Below are 7,621 nucleotides of genomic sequence, written 5' to 3'. Positions count from 1 at the left end.
CCACTCCCCACCACACATTCACCCACCTAAATAAACAACAAAATCGGACCTAAATAAATTAGTTATAAATTAGAAAGAATATTGTACATTTCCCCTCCCCACGTCCTAACTGCCATTAAATCACCTAACTTACCACTCCCCATCACACATTCACCCACCTACCTCGCGCGCCGGTTCGAACTCCCCTTATCCCCACCTACCTACGGTAGATCGAGAAAACCACCGCCGGCGACCGCTACAGTCGCCTCCATGGAGAAAAGCCTCGGCTGGCAGAGAGCGATGATGAAGCTCGCCGGCGATGACGAGGGGTGGCGCGCCCAGTTGGCGGAGGTGTGCGGCTGGTTCCCCAGCAGGGAGATGTTGGTCAACCACGCGCGTGGCCTCATCAAAGTCCTGACCGACGCCGAGAAGAAGCGCGCCTTCCCCTACGGCTGCGGCGTCCCGCCGGCTCTCCTCCTCGTCTGGGCAATGCGAGAGGCCACGCTGAGCGACTCCCCTGTTCAGCACGCAAGGTGGTGGATGTACCGCTCCACCATCATGACGCTGCGGCCAGATCCAGCACGTGTCGCGTCGAGGGCGGAGCACGACGACATCGAGCTCGCTCTCCCTGCGCCCGTCAGCCCGGACTACCAGGTCCGCCACGTGCCGAAGCCAGTCCTGCCGTTGGGCTCTGACGTCGTGGAGGACGACGTGGACGAGGTACTGCTCATCCCTGATGACCCTGAGGAGGGCGAGGAGGATGCCGTGCAGATGGTATCGCCTGTCGCCGTCGAGGGTGGCAAAACAATGCCCATCGACGTCGAGCTCCTTCCCCTGCACCCTGACATAGTGAAGGTGGAAGAAGAGGAGGTGGCTCAGGATCAGGTGGCTCAGGATCCGGTGGCGCAGCTGTCGAACAGGACGGCGGTCAAGAAGAAGGCTTCTCCGTGTGTGGTGCGCCGCTCACACCGCCTCAAATTTCTAAAGAAGTGAAGATGGGCACAGTTGCTGAAGGAGGAGGAAGCTGCTGGTTATCTTAGGTATGCTGTTATATGTTTCATCATATAAGTTTGTTGTTCTCCTAGTTGCTACTGGGCTCCTTCAGCTTCATGCTTGCTTTTGATGTAATAATGATCGATGTAGGGTGGATTGTTTCGTAGCTTGTGAACTTGTTTGGGTCATTGCGCGGTTTGGCTGGCCTGTGTTGGCCTTCTCGTTTTAGACTGAACTTCGTTCTGAACTTTCGTGGTTTTCAGTAATGAAAATCGAAAGGGGCAAGCCCTTATTTGATAAAAAAAATTGGGCTTGATGTTGGTTAGGTGTGCTTTTCTCCAGGTAATTATATAAGTTATGGAATCAGTACGGTTTGGTCGGGTTCTTTGTGGCTAAAGAACTGAATATCTACTGCCTAGCCTAAGTGTGAAGTTCAGTTAAATTTTCAGAATATTGAATATGTACTGTTGTTTTGCTTCAGTGTTGAATCAAAGGTGTAGATGTTGCTAGATGTTGCTCCTATGTTGCAACAAGACAATGAAGTGGGCTGCTGCACAAATCAGTAGTGTTGCTATGTGATGTGCCCATGTGCATCACTTAACAAATATAGAACATGACAAATGTGCAGTGTCTGCCAAATGTAGAACATGCCAAAAGTGCATTGTCTACCAATCATGATGGCACCATGTTATTTCTGCTGCAATGTCTATTACACTTTGCCCATAAACTGAATAGCAAATAAGTCATCAGGATTTCATCATGTCAACTACAATGATGTCAATAACTTTATGAACAATCTACTTGGTAACTATGATAACAATTATAGTGGCAAGCAGGCCAAGATACAGAAGACCTCCAAATCCTAAAATCCTATCCCTATAGAGCAATATTTCCTTGTGCATCTTAACCATTGCCCTCTTTTCTTTCTTATTCCTTTTAATTTCAGCTTCACATTCTGTAATATTAGTCTCCAGTTTCTTGTTCTTCATGCCTAGATACTTAATGACTGAATTTGCTTTGCTATCCCACTCCCCATCAACCCATTTAACATACTCAGAAGTGACATCATCCTAAATAAATCATGAGCAATTCAAGTCAATTAATAATGCGATAGAGCGAACGAGCGGACATGACTAATTTTCATCTGTGTAATACGTTCTGCCTTGATATATTTACATAGCTAACATGATTACTTTTCATAATCATGTGATGAGGGGAAATTACCAGGAGATTATTGACATGCAGATAGCTAAGGCAGAAGTCAAAAGTTTGATAGAGTTTTTAAAAAAGTAAAGAATGTGAAATTTTAATATGAAACTTCCGAGAGCAGTTGAAGAGAAAAATAGAATGCGAATACTATGAATGTGATAAATACAATTATAAAAAAATTGAAGTACGAGAACAATATTAAGCAAGAACAATTGATAGTTGAAGCCAAAACTTTATTGGTACGACGAAATTGTCTTCTCCGAGCGAATTGTATGACCGAATTGTCAGGTACGAGCCTATTGTTTGATAGACACATACACATGTATGTGTCACAATATTCGAGATGCCGTGATTATTACACAAAAATGATAAAAACAGTAAGACTTGACCCTTGCATGCCGCAAGAACTCTTCATGCGCGCCTTTTCCTTGCGATTTTGCGAATTTTGTTCTTCACACACTCCATCGTGTTCGAAGGTGACATAATCAACTCGGCGACGAAACGTCTTCTCCTTGCGTCAACGCTGGCCTGCAAAAAATGACATACAGGTTACATGAACCGAATTTTGTACACGACCATAGTAGCTACTCTACAAACGTAAATAACAACATACCTGTGAAAAATCGCGGGTCATTCGGTCCCCGTCCCAATGCTGTAGACATTCTGTGATAAAAAGGCCACAAGAGTTCCTGGTATATATGCAAACATTAGCGGCGTGCAATACGAACATGTGTATTGTTGTTTGAATGTGCATGATGTCGTACTAACTCACCCATCCTCTTGCTGCGGCATGTCATACTCGTTGATAGGCCACTTACTTACGTCCGGATATTTCCCTGGTGTAATAACATTTGCTTGGCGAAAATCGTTTGCTATAGCCATTCGCTATAAACAGGATAGTGTTAAAGAAGAATCATAAACAACATGGAAGAGCAATGGTACAAATGTTGGTTATATTACCAGTGCTTTGACAGTCTTTTCTGTCAGCTCCAGAGGATAGAGTGAATCGAGAACTTGGAATTCTTTCTTGATCATGTGCATGACCACGGTCATCCAGTGGGCATTTTCGATATTCAACGCGATATACGTCTACAGTGCCAAAAACGATTATGGATCAAATGAAATACTAGATGAAATGTCCTGAAGTGAAGAATTACAAACATAACGTACCTTATCACGCACAGTATACTCTTGCGTGACTCTATTAACTGCTCCAGCTTTGGATAGAGCATTGTCCATATTGCAGCTCGACGGCAACGGATCGTCTCGTGCGATAGCACGATCTACAAGGAATTTGGACCTCCACGCTGGACAGAGGTAACGATCATGACCAACGCTCAGCTCCAAATGTCCCATATAAGCATCAATAATCTTCATAGAATATCAGGGCATTACATGTTGAAATTTGAGACATAGATTATTGACAATTTAAATAACAGAACATGCAAGTAGTACTTACATCGTCCGACAGCCATCTATGACTTAGTACCGGTCGAATCCTTTCAGATGTCAGAGATATGCCACGAGCTTCACTGTAGTAAACTTTCTTCCCCTTATTCTTGTCGGTGCTAGAAGCTAACTCGACAAATGAAACAGCTGCATCAATTATTTCCGGCGTCAACTCATCTGCCACACCCTCCGGCTCATCAATCTCAGAAAAAAGAGCTGCATGACATAATATGAACGTCAACAATGGTGATCATATGCATTCATAGTATACAACAAACCGAGAAAGTTAGTTACGATACCCCTACTAGCAGAACGGGTACAGGTGGGTTTCTGACCATGGTTGGTACGCCTGCTGGGCTTTTCAAGTGCGTAGGGGGATTCAAATTTCTTGGGAACGGTCCGCTTCCGCTTACCGGACATAACTTCCTCATCCTTATCAACTGTTGCACCCTTTTTTCCGTTCGCCTTAGCCATTAACTTGCTGACAGAAGATGGACAAATGTCTATGTCCGACGAAGGTGCTTGTGTAGAATTACCAACGACCCAAGGGTTTTCGGGTGTAGCGCCACATTCATCATTACGCTTAATAGGTGCAACTTCCTTGTGTCCATTCATCTTTGCTGGGGTTTTCTGTTTGGCAAACAATATGGTGTGAACATTTCAGCCCATATAAAAATGGAAGGAGAAAATTATAGACAGAAATATATATACATAGTACCTCGTGTACGGATTTATGGTTGGGAAACACTTCATCAGGCTGCGTCATGTCAATGACAGGCTCTCCGTGTGAGTCTATGTCATCCTTGTAAACGAATTCCTTCTTTTCATATGGACCATTCTCGAACGAATCCACTTCTTGATCCACATCATTGTCCACGGATGGCACGGCAGCAGCCGGCTTGTACATGGCACCTGATTTGTTCATCTTCTCCAACAACCTCTGCAATAGATATATAAAGTTAAGAATGCTTGCATGGTTTAAAACAGGAAACAAATTGTAAACTATTATGTTATGGTGTGACACCTCAGCAACTTGATCAGGGATTTGCCTCATCTGGGTGTGTATGAAGTCCATGCACCGCTTCATTATAAGCTCCATCAAATCTTCCGACATTGGGGCTGTCGTCGACTTCTTTGCGTTTCCATTTGCAGGTTTGGTTTTTGGCTTCATGGTAGGCACATTATATGGGATTTTGGGCTCCTGCGCCCTATACTCTTGGGTGATATTATTTTCGATCTGCATGCGATATACAAGTACATGTGATGAATTAAAAATAAATATTATTTAGTTACAAAACATTTAAGAAAGACAGAACATAATGACTTACCTTGATGTTACCACGGCCGCGCCCATTGTCATAGTCGAACCGATCTCTCCTAGTGGCTGCACCTTCGGTCCAGTTCCTCATAAGAGGTTGTATGGACAAGTTGGGATTATAGGCGCAATCGCCTTCGACAGGTTGCACCTTCTCCCAGTACAAGTACTACAAAAAAATATAAGGATTTAGAGTTAGTTCAATATGGCACATAAAATTGCAATGATATTATAATTGACATTATTCAACAGGCCTCATTTGTGTACCTGCAACAGAGCCAAATTGCCTTTTGGCCATTGGCGTAGGTGTTTGCCTTTCTTCACTATGCGAAGGCAATCGAGTAGAACACGCAGGGTGAAGGCATTCCAGTTAATCTTTGAAATACGTTTCACATCATGGACCAGAGCGTAGTACTGCTTTGGCACAATCTTGCTCGACATGGAAGCAATAATTGTTCCTAACAGGACAAGGACTAATTTCCGAAGAAAATTGTCGTCGGTGGCTTTACTTTTAATTATGTCCTCAATGAGATTATCTATCACTATGTTTTCTGATGTCTTACTGAGAAATTATGGTGGCACCCGCTCCTTCATGTCCTCTCCTTCTTCAATCAGAATGTCTGAAGCGGAGAGTCCTTGGTTCTCGAGGTTAAAGATGCACTCGATGTCGACCGCACCGAGAGTCACCTTCCCAACCTGATCTTGTATAATGAATCTGGACTTGCTGGCATCAAAATTCTCAATCATATACCTAATCAGAAGGGTACGCATCTTAATAGATGGTATCTGGAGCATGCTGCGTAATGTTGTATCAGCCACTCTAGCGCGTTGACCGCTCGATAGAGCGGCAACAAGCTTGCACCATTTTTCAACGGCGCACACTATTTCTCCATTCAGCTCGTCCATCCTATAGAAAGAAAATATAAAACTTCGTTACATTTGCCAACACAAATGCAAAAATAACAATAGACATGTAAAAATATAAACTTTCTGGCAGCAGCAAACAAAAATGCAAAAATAACACTAATGCAAATATAAAACTAGCACCATGTATACAGCAACATGCACCCAAGTGTGTGCTGATATGAGGCAATAAAAAATAACATTCTGTTTGCATAATTGTTTTTTTCGACAAGATCTTTAAAACAAGACTAATATTGAATATATTTTTGAAAGTTAGTTTTTAGACAACTAAATAACCATGCTTCAATCTTGTTTTGTATAATTGTTTTAGTTCCATGCATTTTTTTAATAATGTTGCATTCTATTTCGTAAAGAAAAAAAATCTAACTAACACTATGGCTCGCCGTGTTACATTGTGTATCATAATGTTACATTGGCTGCCGATTCTTCTTAATTTTATAGTGTTTCATCATGATTCAGAACATGAATCTTCAAACTTGTTAAAATATATTCAAAAGTGGTCTCGTATTAAAGTTCTCGTTGTCATAAACACATATATGCATCGGATCTTCAAGAAAAATCAACGGCACTTCCATGCACGGTACCTCCCGAGCATGGGAGATTTGCTTTTCTCTATTCTACCCTGATATGAAAGATTTATTTCATATATGCCTTCTGGTCAGAACGCATCTAGTCGAGTTGATACTAGCTACTTGAAACTATGTGGTAAACCTAAGTCCATGAGAGCAACAAGACGATAGAACTAGCTTGCTATGAAGGCACGAGGTAAGGAGGACAACTTACTTGATCGGTCAACGAAGATGAAAGAAGTCAGCGATGCGTTGTCGACGTAGTTCGTCGACGGCGGCCAGCACGTGGGGACGACCTTGATCTTCTCGGGGTTTTTGTGGCGTGTGGGACGCGGCGGACGGAGCTGTCGAGGACTCGCCGGCAGGAGGCGATCTAGACGACGACATGTGCGAGGAGGTTGAGATTATATACGAGGTCGTCTCCTAGGTCGTTGTAACTTCCCTGTGGCCAATCTCGCGATCTATATTTTCCTCCGTTGAATCGAGGCTGAACGTGCTCCTCAATCGTAGGGATTAGGAACATAAGGATTAGCATGATCCCGGAATTGTGTAACCGAACGGCAACTACTCCCGTGATCGACGTGCATGTGATCGACGTGCATGGAAAGCGCAGCGTGGTGGGCCCCCACAATATGGATCGGACAGTTATTTGCGATCTGGGCCGGCCCACCTACCTCTACATTGTTTTTTCCTCAAAATTAATATCATTGTTTCTTCCCTCAATAAAAAATATTTGTGACACCTATTAGTTATTGTATACTTGTATATGTTCAACAATATTTATAGTATCTCTATTAGTTCTGCAATATTATATATTCAAATGTATCTCTATCAGTGTGCACAAATTCGGACACAAAACGCACGTTGCGTCATGTGGGGGCAGTGTTGTAGGGTTTTGTCGCCGGATAAACCCTAGAAAATGGTTCGAGTGTCGGAAATGAACGATACTTGTCATGCATGCATGCCATGATCATCCTTGGGTATGCATAAAGTTTGGGATCATTCGGTGGGACCGGGAAGGTAAACCACTTTCAGACCTGCCCTCTGGCAGACCCGAATGGTCCTGCTTGTACATGGTGCATGTGGAGGCATGCATGAGATGATCCCAACTATTGGGACCATGTGGGCATGGCCAATGTGGTCCCCCCGGCAACGTGTGCACAAATTCGGACACAAAACACAC

Source organism: Triticum aestivum, chromosome 2B, assembly GCF_018294505.1.
Source record: "Triticum aestivum cultivar Chinese Spring chromosome 2B, IWGSC CS RefSeq v2.1, whole genome shotgun sequence".
Classification (NCBI taxonomy): domain Eukaryota; kingdom Viridiplantae; phylum Streptophyta; class Magnoliopsida; order Poales; family Poaceae; genus Triticum; species Triticum aestivum.
The sequence above is the reverse complement of the archived record's forward strand: the minus strand, read 5'-3'. Positions refer to the sequence as shown.